The 21,327-nt window shown below is 55.1% G+C and overlaps 1 protein-coding gene across 2 annotated transcripts in view; it reads right to left on the bottom strand.

Moving 5' to 3' along the window:
• The window catches only part of CNTFR (ciliary neurotrophic factor receptor), a 454,874-nt gene extending 438,810 nt beyond the window's left edge, over positions 1–16,064 (bottom strand). Inside the window, exon 1 of one of the 2 annotated variants that reach the window (XM_048850260.2) lies at positions 15,894–16,064. The gene's annotated coding sequence lies outside the window, so the exon portion shown is untranslated. The remainder of the gene's footprint in view (positions 1–15,893) is intronic. The other variant, XM_048850258.2, reaches the window with a different exon arrangement.
• Between the last annotated feature and the right edge of the window lie 5,263 nt (positions 16,065–21,327).

Below are 21,327 nucleotides of genomic sequence, written 5' to 3'. Positions count from 1 at the left end.
TCTGGGTGAACCTGATTGTCCCTTATTGCCTTAAAAAAAAACAAAAAAAAAACCTATGAAATGCAGCCACCTCTGGGTGATGACGTGTTCAGCAGCCATTTGGCAGCACACACAGATTGCTTCTTCACTCAGTGCCTAAATGCAGCCACCTCTGGGGTGGAACATGGCAGCGGTTTAGCTGCTTGCAGCAACACTGCACAAGAGCTAAGCCTTGCTCTGGCATTCATTTTCCTCTTCTTCCTGCCCCAACTCCCTCAAAGTCCCAGTGACCTGAGCAGGCTGTCCCAGTGTCAGGGAACTGGGTGGGAGACCTCAACGCCTTCTCTCCCTAGCACTCAGATTGCTACTTATCAGACACTGACACTACCTAATGTAGTCCTTTGACTGTCCTTGCACAACGTTTATATTCATGCTAACTCTTTCCCTTCCAATGCTTTCCTCCTCCCTTCAGCACAGGCTGGCTCCTTAGTGTAGGGTGACTCCACACACCTATCTGTGTGCACTTAGTTCGCGAGTAGAAGGTTGCTCACACACACTGGGGTGCTCACACTGGTTTGGGAGTGCAGGGTGACTCTTGCACAAGGGCGCATGCAACTGGTTGTGTTAGTGTAGGGTTGCTCAAATGCACTAGGCTATATGCAGTGGTTTGTTAGCATAGGGTCGCTCACACCCCAGGGGGCATGGCTGGGAGGCTGTTGGCAGGCTGCTCACGTACATTGCTGGACAGCGTTGAATTTCCTTCAAGAGCTCTGAAGCTTTTGGTTTGAATTTTAAAAAAAAACACTCCCATAAAGAACCAGCTTCTTTGTAAACATACGAGAAAAAAGGAGATTCTCTGAGCCTCTTGACCTGGACGACGTCTCCATAATTATTAGTCTGTGTTTATCTTCAGATAAACCCAAACTATTGAACAAACAGTGTCAAGTTGGTTTTCCTGAGCAGGTGATTATCTTCTCTGGCTCCTCTAATGAAAATGATCAAGGGGCTAGTGACCTCACACTACACATGCTAAATAATGCAAGATGCTTTGGGATTAGACAGGCAAATCATAACCCTGCTTTATCTTATCACTTCCTGAACAGCTCCAGGCTTGTTTTCAATAGCGTTTGGCAGCGTTAGCCAAATGCTATCTCAGCGGAAACCAGAGCAAAGCGATCCTGGAGAGCTATGTAGAGAGACAGGCCCTCCATCAGATTTGTAGGGAGACCAAGAACTGCAGCAACAGGGGTTTTTGGGGGGGAAATCTTAATTGCTGTCCAACTTCATGGCCTGCAGGGTGACAGGGTGCTTGTCCATTACCTGAACCTCGATAGAGAAAAAGGTGGTTAAATATTTTGGGTAAGGAGAAGAGGACTCAAAGCCATAAGGAGGAACCTATAACAAGGTTCCTTCTACAGACTGGAAAAGCTACAAGCAACTGTCCTGCTACAGGACAGCCTAAGGAAGAGGCTTCCCCTGGGGACAGGTTATTTGACCACTGGCTAACTGGAGTAGGTCTATGCAAGCAGCAATCACACCCCGTAACTGCTGTAATAGCCAAGGGTGGATCAATTCCTGCAGCAGCCTGGAAGCATCCCAGAGTGCAGGGCATCTATTCATCACTTGATGATTCCCCGTTCTGTTCATTCCCTCTGGGGCACCTGGCACTGGCCACTGTCGGAAGACAGGATACTGGGCTAGATGGACCTTTGGTCTGACCCAGTATGGCTGTTCTTATGTCTGACTCACAGTCCAGTGCCCTCCCTACTGGCCCTTCCTGCCTGCTTAGGACACATGCTTACAAAATTCAAACCTGGAAAGTTACACTTGATACTTTTTCTTCTCAAAGACGTGAGTTCAGTCTAGACAGATTCAGACTGGAAATAGGCATACATTTTTAACACAGAGGGCAATCAACCACTGAACAACTTAAACAAGAGCCGTGCTTGATTCTCTACCACTGACAAAATTTTAAATCAAGACTGGATGTTTTTCGAAGAGATTGACTCTGCTTCAAGCAGGAATGACTTCAGAGCAGTTCTTTAGCCTGTGTTACAAACCAGGTTAGACTATCAGTGAATTCCATCCAACAGACTGGCCTCTCTTTGTGCACAGGACAGACAGAGGCAATGCAGGTGTCCTCCCCACACGGCTCAGGAAGGCTTCGGGGTGACAGGCCCTAGGGACACAAGACCAGTTTCCCCTGCCCACGGACAGTCGAGCGCTTGGCCTTTTGGTGAAGGCTGCCAAGAAAGCAGCTGATAGGTGTCAATTGCGCCGGGGGGTTTTAACTGATGCAGGCACCTGACCTGTGGGCTACGCGCTGAGGCTCCTGCCCACTCACTGCGCACACATCACCCACACGGGTGACAAATTTCAGCCCCCACTGACCTGGGCCGGATTCGAATGGAACAAAGAAGGGGCTGCAGACAAGAGTACCTCCCCAGACTCCGATACACAGCATCTCTGCTGTCTGAGAGAGTCTCCTGGCCCCCAAAACACAAGCGAGCGTTAACCCTTGCTGGCCTAGCCCTGCTCAGCCCCAGGACCTGCAGGCTGCTTCCCCTCTGCCTCCCACATCACCAGACTGGGCACTGCCGGTCGCATGACAGGGTCTTTATTCCACAATACCAGAGGCAGGAAGGGCCCCAGCCAGAGGGAGTTTGCAGGGCTAGCGTCTGGGGAAAGCATCTTTCTGCTGGGCAAGGCTTCGGCAAGGGAGAACCGATGTGGAGGCTCCGAATGGCATTTCAGCTGTCACCCTTCACATGGTCAATCACCTGAAGGATCAGCAACAGACACACAGGCAGGGGAGTGTGGGCAGTGGAGAGACAGTGTCCCCTCTGCACAAACACAGACCGGGTTCAAATAATAAACTCATGTCTTAACCGAGTTGGGCCGTGACCACATGAACAGTGGGTAAGGGGATAAAGCAGAGGACTGGGACTCAGGAGATTTGGGTTTCTGTTGCCTGCTCTGTCACAGGCCCCCCTTTCGTGACCTAGGGCAAGTCACAGAATCGCCCCGTACCTCAGTTTCCCCACATGGGCAAGGATGCCTCCCTATGTCACAGGGACCCTTGGGGGTTACATGTCACCATATGTGATGCAGGGAGGTAGGTTGCCATGACAACTCCTATAAACAATATACAGCCATCCTGGGTCTTTCCCCCATCCTTTCTGCCCAACGATCTCAGAGCATGACCCAAGCTGCAGTTGGTTCAGACCTACCTCCCTGGGAGTGCCCCAGACCCCCACTCCCGAGGGAGGTAGGACAGAACGACCAGCCCTCTCTTACAGATGGGGAATACTGACCAATCCACAGATGGGAATGGTCTCCCGGCAACCTAGGATCCCACACTGGTCAGGGGACTGGGGGGGATGCAGGAGGGTGTCATTTGGTGCCACTGTGCATTTGCCTTCGACCCATCCAGCCAAGGATCTCAAAGCAACGTACCAACATCCTAACCCCGCGCGCCAGGAGGTCACCATTAAACAATCAGCAGCGTGGCCTAGTGGATATGGGAAGGAAGTCAGGAGACATGGGTGCGCTCCCTGCCTCGGGCCTCCCATGTGACCTGGGGCAAGTCCCTTTTCCTCACTGTCTGTGTGTCCCCCTCCCACCCTTTGCCTTCTTGGTTTGGACTGGAAGCTCTTTGGGGCAGAGACCGAGTGTGCGCCCAGCACAAGAAGGTCTCCAGATGTTATTGTGATCCAGACCCACCATCTCTTTGCAGCACAGATGTATCCAAGGGGTTGTTCCGATTAGGAAAAGTGGGAGTTGGCTAGCAGTGTTAGCTAACTCTGACCTTTTTCCTAGCATAGATCCATGTAATTTCCTTTTATCTCAGTATAGCTGGTCCGGGGAGGAGTGTGGGATGGAACCCAACCCAGCAGTTAGCCTGTGCCTACACTTGGGAGAAGGTCACAGTTAGACTGAGGTTCATTAGCACAATTTTTAAATAATGTTCAGTGAGGAATTAATTCAGGGAAGTCCCATGGCCTATGCTATGCAGGAGGTCAGACTAACGATTGCAACAGTCCCTTCTGGCTTTGGAAACTAGGCTTCTCACCACCCTTGGGACAGGACATCCCTGAGAGAACTCAGAGCCAAGGGGGTGTGAACTACGGGTACCTGATGTCTTGATTAATAGCGGCTACTTAACCGTGTTGTCAGACATGTCCACAGGCACCTGGGAACTCCCGGCTGTTGCCAAGCTGCGCACCCGTGGCCCCACTGCGACACTCAGAACTTCGCCGAACCGGAAAGCCCCGGCCTCGATTATTGGAGCTGAGAAAGAACCTCCGCTGGCAGAGCTGGAGTTATGGCATGCAACGGAGAAGTCCTGATGCCACGCAAGGGGGCGGCAATGCTGTTCACCCACACTAGCCCATCCATCGTGGTATCGTCCCTAGTTCATGGATGGGTAGAGAAAGGTTCAGAGAGGAGAAATGACTGAACATCAGAACGGCCACACTGGGTCAGACCAAAGGTCCATCTAGCCCAGCATCCTGTCTGCCGACAGTGGCCAATGCCAGAGGCCCCAGAGGAAATGGACAGAACAGGTAATTATCAAGTGATCCATCCTCTGTCCCCCATTCCCAGCTTGTGGCAAAGAGAGGTCACATGGCGAATCCACGGCAGAGTGGGAGTCCTCCGATTAGAGCATTCGAGGCCCTGTGGCCGTGATACTATAGTACTTTGTTTCACTTCTCAGACAAAAGCCAGATTCCCCCGCCTGGCCAGGAGCCTGGCAAGTTACTAACACTATCTGGACTGAAACGAGGGTTGCCCAGGATTGTCCCGGAGTCTCCAGGAATTCATCTCGAATTAAATAATAGGTCATGTGATGAAATCTCCAGGAATACCTCCAACCAAAATTGGCAACCTGAACAGGAGCGACACACTGGCCTACCCTCCAGAGCCCTTGGAGCGACAGGGGAGACAGGAGACAGAAAGGCCTCCATCGTCCCCAGAGCACAGACCATCCAGCGAGTACTTTTGCGGACTCACAGGAGAGCACCGCTTTAGCCCCTTCTGCGGCAAGCAGGCAGGCAGGCGTCATGGAGTATGCACGTAAAGGCGAGTCTGTGGAACACATGCGGGCTGGAGTGATGGCACATGCATAGGGTATGGGTTACAAGCAAGCAGCTCCGTAGCGTGGAGCTAGGAAGCTGTCAAAAAAAATATCAATCGCTGTCCAGCACAGCTGGAGGTCTAGATGAAACCCTCTCCTACTGCTCCCGGATTTCAGGGCGGGAGAGCATTGGGAGAGATTCTCAAAAGCAACTTGTGATGCCCCGAAAGGCCCTGAGCATCAGACAGTGCCAAGAACCCACCCTCTGAAACCCAGGCATCTAAACTTGTTGACCCAAGAACTGAGACCCTCCTCCCCCAAATCATTAGTTATTTTTGTTTCAGAGTAGCAGCCACGTTAGTCCAGATCCGCAAAAAGTCTAAGGTGCCACAAGTACTCCTTTTCTTTTTGTAGTTATTTTGGGGCAGCTTGGCCAGGACACTGAGGATTGTTCCCTAGAACTTTCCACACGGGGGGCTCACGGCGCTTTCCAAGTAGTCATTGATTCAACCTCACGCTCCTGCTCGGAAGGGAGGAGGGTTTAATCCTCGTTTCAAAGACAGGGCAAGCGAGGCCCAAAGGCGTTCAGTGACTCACCCAAAGTGGCCCGGTGGCCGAGCCTGGGCTAGAATTCAGGCCCTCTGAACCCGAGTCCTGTGTCCTAACCACTGGAGAGCACAGGCTGCCTCTTCATTGCCAGCATTATTTTTAGACCGTGCAGGAACAGGCTGACAGGAGAACGCGGGCGTTTGTACGAGCAGCACGTTTTATGTCATGAATGAAGAAGAATATCCTGCTACAATGAGCCCAGTGTTCAACTTGCCTTCTCCACAGTGTCCTATAGGCAGCAGCGAGAACTCCCTTTGCTTCCAATTGGAGCCTAAGGACCTCCACCCCACCCTTGTAAGTGCAGGAAACTTTATGCTTCTTGTAGCTGATCAAATAAAGCATCAAACAGCCACTTTGCGTGCATGGCTTTGAACAGAGGCAACCCTAGGTCAGTTTTGCTAATCTACAGCTCTGTCCTGGGGCAACCGCAGCCGCACTGCAGTCTGTGAAAAAGGCCTTTCAGGACGCCCTTAAAGAGCTCATTAGCAGACAGAGGCAGAGATCAAAACGAGCATCACATCTTCTCTTGCCCCAAGCCGGCCCGGTGGGCTTCTGCAGGGCCGGGGGGACACGCTCAGGAACGGCCCAGGAGCAGTGTGGCACCGCTGGGCCATTTGGGGTGAATACAGCAAGCGTGATAAAGGAACCACATGGGCTAACTTTCCACAGGATGCATCTGATGAAGTGAGCTGTAGCTCACAAAAGCTCATGCTCAAATAAATGTGTTAGTCTCTAAGGTGCCACAAGTACTCCTTTTCTTTTTTCATGTTTACTAAACATACAACGTGCAAAGCTTAGCTATGGAGACACACCGCAGGGGTCTGTAACACACAACACAGCGAGTGCCCGCTGGAGGGCTGCCAAACTATTTAAAGGGATACTAACCAATTCCCAACCACCACAAACCACCCTCCTCATCAGCACCTTTGATGCTCAGATCGGAAGCCACTGAAGACCCAGTACTATTGAGTGCCAAGAGTCCTTCCAAGTCAGTGGAGTTACTCAGCATTTACACCTGGGTAACTAAGAGCAGACAGCTCCTCTAGTTAGTATTTATTTGGGTTTAGACACATTGCTAACACAGGGCTGTGCCTGGTGATGCATTTGCTCCAGGACGCCCCAGATGTTGCTTGCAAATGCAACCCAAGGTGCAGCAGTTCAATGCAACACAACTCGCCCCCCAGCAAAACGGGGCAGTTCATGAAGCAGGATCCCCTCCAGCTATTCCCTACTCCCATTTCCAAGTGCCTGGGAATAACACTGGTCTTTTTCCCCGTGCTTTGGCATCCCCCACTTCCAGGCTATCTCAGATCAAGCCAGGGAGCCCTCACTGAGTTCACCCAGCCAGCAGCCCCATTCCTGTGCTCAAGTGGGGAATCAGCTGGAGCATAAATGCAGGGCTCTCTCAGTGGTGGCAGCATAGCACGGGGAAGGAGCTGGTCATAGATAGGCAGGTAGCTCTTAAGCCTTCTTTATGTATTGCTCCACTGTGCGGTTAAAGCAGATCCACATGGGGATCAAAGGTCACATTTTGCCCTCAATCACTCCCCCAGCTCCAAGCAGGCCCCAAGCCATACATGCGCCCTGTCACGATGAGTCCATGGGACTCGGCCAAATCTACAGCAGTAAAATTGAGAGCAGCATCAAACCCAGTCCATGAAGCTGCAAGTGCATGACACATCCACCCAGAAGCCTGTAGGTGATTCAGGGCTGCTCAGAGACCCGTGGGGCTGGAGAGCTCTGGCCTGGCAGAGTGCACCAGTGACATGCTTGAGGAGTGTGTGCCAAGTGCCCCCTTCTTGAGACTGGTCCACATGCAGGATAACAGCCTACTACTGCTACCGGTTGACAGAGTTCCATCTTTCACACAAGTGGCAGTAGTCTGTATGTTGGCAGCGAAGGCATTGGGTTCAAACCTTGCTGACAACCTAGGGGCTGAGAGTGGGGTCGTCAAACTGGCTTTGATGATGAGTGTGGCAGGGCCATGCCCATGACCCCACCATCATTCCATGCCCTTTGGGGTGCTCATTGCTTAACCTGCAGCACCCCATTCCTGGGATTGTTCCCAGCCCTACGAATATAGCAGCTGAAAACACATTCTTTCCCCCACAATGTCTCTCTCCATTTGTGCATCTGCATGGTCCTGGTTGCACTTCATGGAACTGTAGGATTGGAAAAAGAAAAGGAGTACTTGTGGCACCTTAGAGACTAACCAATTTATTTGAGCATGAGCTTTCGTGAGCTACAGCTCACTTCATCAGATGTGTACCATGGAAACTGCAGCAGACTTTATATACACACAGAGAATATGAAACAATACCTCCTCCCACCCCACTGTCCTGCTGGTAATAGCTTATCTAAAGTGATCAACAGGTGGGCCTCGAGAGGTCGTCTAGTCCAGTCCCCTGCACTCATGGAAGGACTAAGTATTACCTAGACCATTTAATTAAGCCTGAATATCCCTGTTGAGGTAGGTAAATATTATCCCATTTTAAAGATGTGGAAGCTGAAGTTAAGTGATTTGACCAAGGTCACACAGGGAGTCAAGAGCAGAGTCAGTGAGAAGAACTCAAGAGGTTCCATGAGTCTTGTTTTAACCACTGGGTCACGCTTCTTGCTAGGTCCATATCAGTGACCTAGCCCAATCCATCCCTGCTTATTGTGGTTTGCACTGACCCACATTCTGATGTAGCCCATGTATTCACACAGATCCCAGGCACGCTCTGGGCTCATCCATATTAATTACAAGTTCCACAGGGAAAAAAGCCCAGCTTCTTGCCTAGCAGCATTTCCAGCATCAGAAAGAAATCCTGCCTTCAGCGTCTCCGCCTCACCTGGCATTTCCAGCGGCACTTTCAGCCCCTCGCTTTGTGTGCGTCGCACGCTGCTTACACCCAGCCAGCTCCACACTGCTCCGAGATATTTAATGGCTCCCATGGCCCCTCCACAACGCTCAGAGATGGGAGGTCACAATTCCTAGAGCAGTCACAGCGCCTTCAACAACTGCAGCTTCCTTACAGAAATGCTTGATCATGATCCTCTGGCTCCTTTAACCCAATCAGGGACAGACGGCGCAATACCCAAAAGGCAAGAGAAAGGCGATTTTCCTGGCCACTGGAGCGAACGTTAATTCTTCTGTCGGCCACAGCTTTTTCATCCAGAGAGCTCAACGTGTTTTATGAGCAGCAATGAACCTGGCAACAACCCTGTGGGGGTGCTGAAAGTCACCGGCATGAGAACCACTTCATCTACCAGGGACATTAGAAGCTGCCTCTCCTGCCGAGAGCCCTTCGACAATGCACGGCAACACAGAACCGTTGGGACTGGAAACAACCAATATTCCAAACAAATGGCACTGCCAGGCTGGGAACCAGACTCTCCTGGCCACTCACTCTCTTTCTCAAAGCATCACTGGCGATCAGAACCCTAGCTCCAGAGCTCATCGGCCTCCCGCAACACAACTCACCTCTCAACACCACGCTGGGGCGCTCGTTCAGGGCTCTCCCAGAGGGAGGGTTATCGTTGGCAGGGGGCTCCTCTGCCAGGGCTGACGGAAAGTGCACTTTTAACGGGACACCTGTCAAACCTCTACAGAGAGAGTTCAAAGTCGTTCCAAAGTCCTCGGCACCCTGCCAATCTGTGTGGCTTTAATATAAACCAACACATTTTTAAGCATTTTTCTTTCCTCTGTTGTGTGAAAGACCCACACAACAGCTGGGGAAAGGATAATACATACACACAAAGGAGAGCCAGCAAAAGTGACTAGACTAGTCAAAGTGCTGTCAGAGACACACTGTAAACAAACTGACAACATAGAGAAAACACATTTTCATTCTCTAATCTCTTTCGGTTCTAATCATTTTAGGTGCAACATGCAAAACCAGTTGGCAAACACTGTCTAGACAGAACTGATGTTTGTGATGAATGTCAGCATTTCTCTGAAATATTAGTTGAGGGCTAATGATAGACAGACAGTAGCTCCTGCAAATATTTCAGTATTTCATCACAGAAGGCATTTAATTTCTAAATTGTTAGTTTTAAATCTTTCAAAATATTAATAACAGTATAAGATTTTTAGTGTAGAATCTGGATTTCTGATGTCATGAAATGTTGAACAAACTGTAGGTACCTGAAGATTTTCCACTTCCTGCTGTGCAAAACTTTAAGTAGATAAACACTGGAAAAAAATACTTGCAAATATAGCAAAGTTATTAACTATCAAAATTCATGAAAGACAGTGAATCATCCCAAACCTGCATATAAATACAATGTCTCTTTATAAGGTTTGCTGCAACAGGAAAAATGCATTCCAATACACAATAGGTGTTATATTTTATAGATTCGTAGAGTAATAAATGTTAAGGGCAGAAGGCATTATTTGTATATATATTATATACACACACACACCCATATGTGGGGACACATGTGCATCCTATTTGAGATAGCAAAAAAAAAAAAAGTTCATGAAATCAGCTGTGTCACAAGGTTTCTGCTGTTCTGGGACATGACCGTGTGGAAACAGCATAGGGGAATACATCATATCACCGCCCCAGGTCAAATCTGAACCCACACAGTGATCCAGCCTTGAATCTAACCTCAAGTGCCAACCCTAACTTCACCCCAGGTTGGAGCACGGTTTCCTTGCTTGACCACTCGAGAAAGCTGAAATCACACTCCGCATTTCTTGAGTTTCCAATATCCCCCAGAGACACCCAGCTTGTCCGGCCCCTTCTTTCCAATATCCCCCAGAGACACCCAGCCTGTCCGGCCCCTTCCGTCTCCTCTGTCTCTCTGAAAAGAAACTCACCTAGGGCTGCTGTACCTGACCCCAGTGCTTCAGCCACTGAGGTCACAGCGAGCACAAAGACATTGATCCAAGGTCTCTCAAGCCAGGTTTTACAGAAACAGGAAACCAATATGCTCCATCCACTGGTAAAGGCGGGAGGGATTTAGGAAGGAAGGCGGCAGTTTTATCCAGATGGGAATCTGGCCTGTGCAGTGGGGTGGACGCTCTACTTACAAAACACACCATGGGGCCTTCAAGGAGCCCGAACAGTCGGGCAGCAGCTCACTTTTAAGCCTCTTCCAAAAAACATTCTAGCAGCACCTGTGCCCCCTGGTGGCGTTCGAGGGAACTGGATCAGCACCAGCTCAGGGGGAATAGCACCACCAAAGTGAACTACCAAACCGCCTTAACGCGGCACCTGGGTTATCCTCAGCGGGCTCCCACGCAAGTTCTGGCCAGGCCTGACCCTGCTGGGTTTGAGACCCCTTAAATCATCCCAGCCTGCCGCAGTGCAAAGGCATAGCGTCATTCTGGTGTGTGTCCAATGATGTCATTTCCTGTCAGTCACCGCTTTCCAAGGAAGTGATGGTCAATGCGGCAGCAGCTGGTAGAGGGGCGGTACTTCCCAAGGGCGAGATCCTGACCTGGGGCCCAGCCCGGGACCACCTTCTGCAGAACTAAAACACCTGCCGGGGCATCAAACACCTGCCGTGTTGAACTTCCCCTGTGCTCTAGTGACCTGCCTCGCCATCATGTCACGATGCCCCCTGGGGACACAAAAGGAGCAGGGGGCAGCCACGAGGGCCATTTTCCAAGAGATCACTCCTGGACAATTCTTCCCGGGACTGACATTACCAGGGAGCTTGCTCTTGCTGCTGGAAGTCTGCAGCCCGGTAACAAGGAACCCCAGAGAAATCCACAGGGGCAGAGGTATCTCACCACTGCAGTGCCAGAGTCCAGCTACCCGATACTTGAGCTGTCAAGGCCTTTATCATGAACAGCAATGTGTTTCAGTCCTTCTGTGCCAAGGGGCACCCAGCATCCCCTCACATCACCCCACCCTGGCCAAGCAACCAAACTGACGGTTACTGCTGGGTACCAAGGATACCGGAGGGGTACACAGGGGCTTCTCAGTCGCTCGGACAGAGCGCTCAACTAGGCTGGTTTTGTAGTTAAGGCACTGGATTAGGACTCACAAGACCTGGGTTCAAATCCTGGCTTTGCCATAGACTCCCCATGTGATCCCAGGCAAATCACTTAAATCACAGCAGGCCTCAGTTTTCCCATCAGTAAAATAGGAAGAATACTCCTCCCCCTCTTGCATACATTGCTTATTTTGTCTATTGAGACTGTAAGCTCTTTGGGGCCTGGGATGTCACTTCCTCCATGCACACGCAGTGCCTAGCACACCAGGGCATTGCTCTCAGATGGAACGTTTAGGGGTTGGGGGAGTACAAATAAACCACATGGCCAAATTTGGGAGCAGGGAGGAATTTTCACCATGGCCGCCCATTGATCAGGGGACAGAGGCTGGACAGCCATCTGTCTAGGCTCGTTTAGTCGCAACAAAACCCTATGCTTGCTTGGGGACCAGAGGTTAGAACAGAGTGGACGTCTTCTGGTTTGGTGCTGCCAGAGCTTCTTGTCACAGAGGAGGAGCCACTATGCCGCTAACCGTCCTTCCCTGCGCAGCTTTGAGGCAAACGTACCCAGAACAGACAGCAGCCAGGCCTGGGCACTGCATCACCAGAACAAAGTGGTGAAATTGGCAGGATTTCTGAAAAGCCAAGAACAAAAACAGTGCAGGGGAAGGAGGGATTGATTGACATGGAAAACTTAGAAGAGCTAGGATCTGTCTCACTTGGCGACGCAAGTCCTGACGGGCCGGGCTGGATGCTAATCTGCAAAGGGGGTGGAAACATTTAGCGCAGTGCATGGGGGGCTCGCTAGCTAGAGTGGGCTGACATTAAGGGGAACTTTGGGCTGAGCGTTGGGAGAAGCTTCCCCAGCGGGAGATCTAGTTAGTGTCACCAGGGGAAAGAACGGGAGCCCATCTCTTGGGGCATTTAAAGGTGGCACTAAAATTCTCTCTAGGGACCAGCCCTGCATTGGTGCCCAGGAGCGGATCTAAAAGGTGCTTCTCATCCCGGCTCATTCTAAGAGCTGTGGGGCTTTAACCTCAGCCTCCAAGCACCGGTAGTGCCAGTGTCTAGGGAAAGGGGGCACTTTCTCCCAAGCCAGCCCCCCAAGGAGAGGCAGGGAAGGGCCAGGTCTGGGCAAGGCCCCTGCCACTCTGCTCGCTGCCTGGAGAGGGCGCCGCATGGGCTGCTGGCGAAGGCACCCAAGTGCAGAACTCCAGGGGGAGCACTCAGATACTGACCTGCCCCAGCACATCATTCAGCCAGCCCCATTGGTCAGGCGCGGTGGCCATGGTACTGGGAGACACGCGCCCCTGGGTGCGCCAGCCCTGCCTCGCAAGCCAAGGGGATATTCTTCTCTTCCTCCTTACATATAAGGACTCACAGCTGTGGAGAGCAGACCTACGTGCCCCGAGAAGCACATGCTCTCTGAAAGGGGCTCAGTTAGCTGGATGTCGGTGCCCTAAGGATGTGCCAGGCTTTGCACCCCGGGCTTTGCACCCCTAGCAGGTGATGAGGACCCTCATGGACTTGGAGCTCAACCCCTCGTGGGATCAGGCTCTCAGAGCCTAATTCAGACCAACACAATAGGATTGTTCCAACCAGCCCTGGCCCTAAAGGGCCCTACGCAGGTGCAGAGAGTCTTGAGTCCCATGCGCCTATCCCTGCGGCAAACCCACATACTAGGCAAAGTTACCCTTTCGCAACAAACTCACTGTGCTCCCAGGCAGTAGGGAGCCGGAATCAGAGGGGCCCACATATGTGGGGCTCCCAGGGGGTGGGAATCTTCCCGTGTCTTTGATGCCAGCTGTGTTGCAGCACGAGCGAAAAGGTGCACCAGCCCATTGGACTCGACCGTGAAGCCAGGTGGAGGGGTGAGGGGGGCAGCCAGTAACATGGCAGAACACACACCAGCAAATCCCGCGCTTAGGTACCCAGGCAAAACTCTCATAAAATCTCAGGGTTGGAAGGGACCTTAGGAGGTCACCTAGTCCAACCCCCTGCTCAAAGCAGGGCCAATCCCAACTAAACCATCCCAGCCAGGGCTTTGTCAAGCCTCTCGCAGAAAGTCCAGGGGGTTTGACCTGAACAGAACAGAGTAAGGGAGGTCCAAGCCAGGCCCAGGCGGAGTGCAAGCAAACAGCTTTCCCAAGAGCACCATCCCCCAGACACTTTCTGCAGCTCATGCAAACAATACACAACCCAGCACACGCCTCTATGACCAGGGTACGGGGAAAGCTTAGGGACTCAGGGTGGCGGACACAGATGTGTGTGTGTGAAACCAGGTCCTGCAAAGTAGTTCCAGTACTCCGGCTTGGGATAAATCACCTAGCAGAGGAAGAACAGTTCCCCAGCCGCTCCAAATGTTAGTTTCCGACAAACACCCTCACAGAAAGAAAAGCATCCATTCCCAGCACAGCACTCCCCTGATGGGTACTATTTTGATGTAACTTTGGGGTGGTTGGTGGTCGTTTTAATAAGAGCAAGGAAAAAGCAGATTTCACTATAATTTACAAAGAACTTCAGGGCAGCCTCAGCTCCAGCATTTGCAATCACGGACACTGCTGCGAGACGGCACAGGAAAGGGAAAATTGCTGCCCAAGTTTCAGCCCGATGCCGGTTGCAATGGCTGGGCATTTGGGAGGTTCTCCCCACAGAACTTCTCAACTTGCATCACGGTCACTGCACAGCCCTCAGCCCAGAGGGCAGGGGCGCGAAGGAGGCAGAAACTGTCCCGAAGAACAAACTTTATCACACATATCGGCGCGGCGGGTGCTCGTTCCCAAACATCGCCCCGCAAAAGTCCACCCCAAGCCAGCACCGGCATGGCAGGAGGGGGGAGAAACGGGCCAGCAGGAAACAAGCTTGTCGAATTCTTTCCCAAAACATTCCAGATCACCCCCCACCCCCACCCCCCGCCTCAGCCTGACCCCTGGACAACACACACACCATCACAAAGGCCGACTGATAGGAACAAAGTCAGAGGGCTCAGCAGAAGAGGGAAAGGTTAGTGCCTCAAAGTCTGTGTGTATCTCACACTCACACACACGCCTGCCGCAAAATGTCTCTTTTTTGGTTGTTGCTGAGAATCCATTCAATGCTTAAATAAAGAATAAGCTCCAACCCCTTCTCTCCTGCCAAGGCCCACCACCCCATGCAACAATTTTAGACTTCAAAAGGGGAGGAATATTTTTCCAGCGCAGCTTTAAGAGGTTGGTCTGGGCTTGACAAGAACCCTGTGAAACTTCCGAGGTATAGGGGGACGCTGCCTTCCCAAAAAAATAACCCTTCCATTTGCAACTGGGCATGGCAAAGCTAAGCCAGTCTTTGAGCTCCAGGGGCATGCCTGCCCAGGGAGCTCCAGTCCCTCGCAGAGCAGAGCTGGTCCAGTCCCTTTGATGTTCCTGTTTAAAGAAGTGCTTTTAGGGAAGACAGGCCCTGTGTCTCTTCCCACACCCCAAATCCGGCCGGGTGCAGGGGCCTTGGAGCCCAGCTCCTGGCAATTAAACTCCTGTCTCCACCCAAGTTTGGGAGAGTTGAGGGAAACTCCGGTCCACCCAAGGTGGGAGAACAGGCATGCAGCCGAAGATGGTTGATAAAAAAAAAAAAAAAAGAGACAGAGGGCGAGGAATGGGGGGAGACAGTGGGAAGAAAAGCCAAGGAAGGAAGAAAGCATTTCCGCTCGAACTAATCAATCAGAAATGCAGAATAGCTTCCGCGGAGGACGCCTGACACTGGGTCGCTGCCTCCTTTGACCCCTGGCCGCCACAGCCGAGCCGACCAAAAAAAGATTAGAGAAGCGCCAGCTAATTGTCTAGCCAGGGAACCGGGCTGCAAATCAATCGCGAAAGGCAAAGCTTCCACTTTCCGTTCACCACACCCCGCTCCCTGCCCGTCTCCTCGCTTCAAAGAGCGCGCCCGCGCCGCTGCCGGCTCCGCGCCGATTGCCCTGGCTTTCTGCACAAAAAACTAACGACCCCATGTAGCCCCCCCCGGCCCCCCTTCCCCCGATGCCCGTGTTGAACGGCAAGCCGAGAGCAGGGCTGGGGACCAAGCAGCCCACCCGCCAGACGCATCAGACAAGGGGTGGGGGGGGGTCCCGAAAAGCCGCGCACCCCAGTGGGCACCTTGGGCGACCCTGCAAGGAAACCCCCGGCCCCTCCGCAGAAGCCTCCCGGCGCTGCATGGAGGGATGTCCCTGCCCAAGGCAGGGCGCAGCCCCCCGCGCGGGAAGGGGCCGGATCCAGATCCGGGGTGACCCGACTTTGGGTCTTGTCCGGCTCCCAGCGCCCGCGGTACTTACAGCGCTTCCCCGCCCGCCGCCGCCGGCGGCCTCCGCTCCAGCGCCCGGCACGCCCCAGCCTCGCTCCTCGGACGATGGAGCCACCAGCTTCTTCTGCACCGGCTCGAAGGGTTTTAGGCGCTTTTAAACTCTCACGCGTAGCCCATGTGACCAGGGAAGCCACTGGGAAGAAGCGCTGGGAACCAGCGAGCGGCCGAGCCCTGCACCCCCTAGCCAAGGGTTTTAGAAATGCTCCTTGCAGAACAACGCACCCCCCACCCCCCCCCTCCAGCGCTGGGCAGGGCGCGCCCCCCCCCACACCCCACACACCCCCCCAGCGCTGGGCAGGGCGCGCCCCCCCTCCCCACACCCCACACACATACCCCAGCGCTGGGCAGGGCGCGCCCCCTCCCCACACACCCCCCACACACCCCCAGCGCTGGGCAGGGCGCGCCCCCTCCCCACACACCCCACACACACCCTCCAGCGCTGGGCAGGGCGCGCCCCCCCCCACACCCCACACACCCCCCCAGCGCTGGGCAGGGCGCGCCCCCCTCCCCACACCCCACACACATACCCCAGCGCTGGGCAGGGCGCGCCCCCTCCCCACACACCCCACACACACCCCCAGCGCTGGGCAGGGCGCGCCCCCTCCCCACACACCCCCCACCCCCCCTCTCCAGCGCTGGGCAGGGCGCGCCCCCCCCCACACCCCACACACCCCCCCAGCGCTGGGCAGGGCGCGCCCCCCCTCCCCACACCCCACACACATACCCCAGCGCTGGGCAGGGCGCGCCCCCTCCCCACACACCCCACACACACCCCCAGCGCTGGGCAGGGCGCGCCCCCTCCCCACACACCCCACACACACCCTCCAGCGCTGGGCAGGACGCGCCCCCCTCCCCACACCCCACACACATACCCCAGCGCTGGGCAGGGCGCGCCCCCCCCACACCCCACACACCCCCCCAGCGCTGGGCAGGGCGCGCCCCCCTCCCCACACCCCACACACATACCCCAGCGCTGGGCAGGGCGCGCCCCCTCCCCACACACCCCACACACACCCCCAGCGCTGGGCAGGGCGCGCCCCCTCCCCACACACCCCACACACACCCTCCAGCGCTGGGCAGGACGCGCCCCCCTCCCCACACCCCACACACATACCCCAGCGCTGGGCAGGGCGCGCCCCCTCCCCACACACCCCCCCAGCGCTGGGCAGGACACGCCCCCCCCCCCACACCCCACACACATACCCCAGCGCTGGGCAGGGCGCGCCCCCTCCCCACACACCCCACACACACCCTCCAGCGCTGGGCAGGGCGCGCCCCCCTCCCCACACACACACCCCCAGCGCTGGGCAGGACGCGCCCCCCCCACACACACCCTCCAGCGCTGGGCAGGGCGGGCCCCCCCCACACACACACCCCAGCGCTGGGCAGGGCGCGCCCCCCCCCCCACACACACCCCCCCACACTCCCAGCACAACACGAACACCCACAAACTCGGGCCCGGTACCAGCGCAGCCAGGCGTGAACAAGCGCCCACCCGCCGTCCTGCACACAACTGTCCCCAGCCCCACACGGACCCACCCTCCCACCCCACACGGCTCCAGGGCGACCTGTCCGAGGCCCCCGGAGAAGAGGGGGCCAAGAGGGAAAGGGAGAAAAGCCAGACGGTGCCACCCTTTTAAAGGCTCTCCACCCACACACACACACACACACCCACACCCACACACACTCTTCTAGGGTGACCAGATATCCCGATTTTATAGGGACTGTCCCCATATTCGGGGCTTTGTCTTATATAGGCACCTATTGCCCCTGACCAGATTGTTCACACTTGCTATCTGGACACACACACAGCTGCCTCCCCTCCTCCCCCCCCCCCACACCCAACGTCTACACACACCCAACGTCTACACACACACACCCCCGACTCTCCATAAACCCACAACCACACCCAACTGTCCACACACCCACACCTACACCCAACTCTCTCTCTACACACACACACCCCAACTCTCCACACACACAGCCAACTCTCCACACCCCCAACTTCTCCATACACCCCCCCACACCCATATGCACCACTCTCTCCATACACACACACCCCTCTCTACACACACACACCCCTCTCCACACCGCTCTCTCCACACGTACACACCCCTCTCTCCACATGCACACCCCTCTCCACACACACAGACACACACCGCTCTCTCCACAAGCACACACCCCTCTCCACACGCACACACACCCCTCTCTCTACACACAGCCCCCTCTCCACACACACAGACACACACCGCTCTCTCCACAAGCACACACCCCTCTCCACACAAACACACGTACACACCCCTCTCTCCACACGCACACCCCTCTCCACACACACACGCACGCACCGCTCTCTCCACACGCACACACCCCTCTCTCCACACACACACACCCCTCTCTCCACACACCCCCCCACCCCCCCACCCCCGGTCAGCAGGTTCAAAAATCCCCCGGCGTCTTTGGGAAAGCAGCTCCCTCGGAAGCCTGGGCTGCAAAGCCACCTTCCTCCCTTTCTCCTTCCAGACAAAGCTGGCAAGCTGCTCGCCACGCAGGGGTGTCCTGTCCATTTACAAATCAATACCGACCTCCGGAGAACCCTGCATTAAACATGAGCCCTGGCTGAGCGAGATGCTGCTGTTCCCAGCGGGCGGCTGGGGGAGGCTCCCCCGGCCCCTCTCTTTAGGATGCTCCTTTGGGGGCAGAGTGCTCAGGACCGGGCTCGCTTTGGGGATTTAACAGAGGGAAGCTGCCGAGCAGGGGAGGTGCCGTTTCAGGCTGGCTCTGCCGAGAGGGGTGACACTCAGGGAGCCCCTGCCAGACTAGTGCCACTTGGCGACAAGTCCCACACACGCGTGCAAACACGTAGGCAGACACCACAGGCGTAGGTGCCCTTAGGCAAGGCCAGGCACAGGCAGGGCAAGGCAGGGAAAGGCAGGTGCAGGCAAGGCAAGGCAAGGCGGGCGCAGACACATGCAGGAAAGGCAAAGCAAGGCAGCTGCAGGTGTGCACACGGGTAAAACAAGGCAAGGCACAGCAGCTGCAGGTATGCACAAGTGCATGGGGGCAAGGCAAGGCAAGGCACGGCACAGCAGCTGAGGAGTGCACAAGCATGCCCAGGGAAAGCCAGGCAAGGCACGGCAGCTGCCGGAGTGCACAAGCATGTGCAAGCAACACAAGGCAAGGCAGCTGCCGGAGTGCACAAGCGTGTGCAAGGCAACGCAAGGCAAGGCAGCTGCTGGAGTGCACAAGCGTGTGCAAGGCAAGGCAGCTGCAGGAGTGCACAAGCGTGTGCAAGGCAACGCAAGGCAAGGCAGCTGCAGGAGTGCACAAGCGTGTGCAAGGCAACGCAAGGCAAGGCAGCTGCAGGAGTGCACAAGCGTGTGCAAGGCAACGCAAGGCAAGGCAGCTGCAGGAGTGCACAAGCGTGTGCAAGGCAACGCAAGGCAAGGCAGCTGCAGGAGTGCACAAGCGTGTGCAAGGCAACGCAAGGCAAGGCAGCTGCAGGAGTGCTCAAGCGTGTGCAAGGCAACGCAAGGCAAGGCAGCTGCAGGAGTGCACAAGCGTGTGCAAGCAACGCAAGGCAAGGCAGCTGCAGGAGTGCACAAGCGTGTGCAAGGCAACGCAAGGCAAGGCAGCTGCTGGAGTGCACAAGCGTGTGCAAGGCAACGCAAGGCAAGGCAGCTGCTGGAGTGCACAAGCGTGTGCAAGGCAACGCAAGGCGAGGCAGCTGCCGGAGTGCACAAGCGTGTGCAAGGCAACGCAAGGCGAGGCAGCTGCCGGAGTGCACAAGCGTGTGCAAGCAACGCAAGGCAAGGCAGCTGCCGGAGTGCACAAGTGTGTGCAAGCAACGCAAGGCAAGGCAGCTGCAGGAGTGCACAAGCGTGTGCAAGCAATGCAAGGCAAGGCAGCTGCCGGAGTGCACAAGCGTGTGCAAGGCAACGCAAGGCAAGGCAGCTGCAGGGGTGCACAAGCGTGTGCAAGCAACGCAAGGCAAGGCAGCTGCAGGAGTGCACAAGCGTGTGCAAGCAACGCAAGGCAAGGCAGCTGCAGGAGTGCACAAGCGTGTGCAAGCAACGCAAGGCAAGGCAGCTGCCGGAGTGCACAAGTGTGTGCAAGCAACGCAAGGCAAGGCAGCTGCCGGAGTGCACAAGCGTGTGCAAGCAATGCAAGGCAAGGCAGCTGCCGGAGTGCACAAGCGTGTGCAAGGCAACGCAAGGCAAGGCAGCTGCAGGGGTGCACAAGCGTGTGCAAGCAACGCAAGGCAAGGCAGCTGCAGGAGTGCACAAGCGTGTGCAAGCAACGCAAGGCAAGGCAGCTGCAGGAGTGCACAAGCGTGTGCAAGGCAACGCAAGGCAAGGCAGCTGCAGGAGTGCACAAGCGTGTGCAAGGCAACGCAAGGCAAGGCAGCTCCAGGAGTGCACAAGTGCACATGGGCAAAGCAAGGCAGGCGTAGGTGTGGACAGGCAAGGCAAAGCAGGCACACACGTAGGCAGAGGCAGATTAAGATTTATTGGGGCCCCGAGCACAAAGAACATTTGGGCCCCCCACACTCTGGGGGCCCAGGGGTGCCATGGCCCTCCACCATTTAAGAAGGGGTAGTAGCCTCGGGCAGGCGTGGAGCAGTGGTGGCAAGGTGATAATGTGATTAGCTTCCCCACCATGAAGCGCAGCCCCGGCTGGTGGTGCCAGCCTCTTCAAGGAGTGGGGTTGAAATGGGCCTTAGCCCCGCCTTGCCATGGGGCCCCGCCCCTGCTCCTCCTCGCCCCCCAAGCCCCGCCCCCTGGCCGGGCCAGAAGCCAGAGCCAGGCTGTAGTAAGAGCCACCCAGGGAGCCTGCGCCGCTGTGGGGAGCCCCAGACCCTCTATCTGCCCTGGGCAGCGCCCCCCAGGGGTGGGGGATATGGGCCGATGGGGGCTCTCAGGCCTCTCAGCCCCCTGCCCAGGCTCTGGCTTCCGGCCAGTCGTGAAAGAGCTGGGACAGCCCCATTACTCAGGGAGTGCATGAGACAGAGGATTATACTTAAATATTCCTTTCAGCACATCCACAGTCTCATCATCCCCTTAGCATGGCTCATTTTGCCGCACAAAACCCAAATGTCCTTCCTCTTTTTCCTACAGTGAAAAAAAAACCACTGATGAATTTCCACTTAGAGCAAATCCATACAAATCCATGAATTGGCTGTAGAGGGGAGGGGTTGGGGAGAGATTTTGTCGATGTTGCTAAAAGCCACTGGTCACTGGTCAGAAACAATGACATTTTGTCTGGAACCGAATTCCTGCATAACTTGTTTGTTAGTTATATAACAGTAATGAATACAAACAGATGCTGGTGTGTGATTTCTTTTAACATGGAGACACCGTTACAAACCCGTGTCCACACGGCCCTTGACAGGATGAGACTCAATCTAG

The sequence above is a fragment of the Caretta caretta genome, chromosome 5 (genome assembly GCF_965140235.1).
Source record: "Caretta caretta isolate rCarCar2 chromosome 5, rCarCar1.hap1, whole genome shotgun sequence".
Lineage (NCBI taxonomy): Eukaryota > Metazoa > Chordata > Testudines > Cheloniidae > Caretta > Caretta caretta.
The sequence above is the reverse complement of the archived record's forward strand: the minus strand, read 5'-3'. Positions and strand labels throughout refer to the sequence as shown.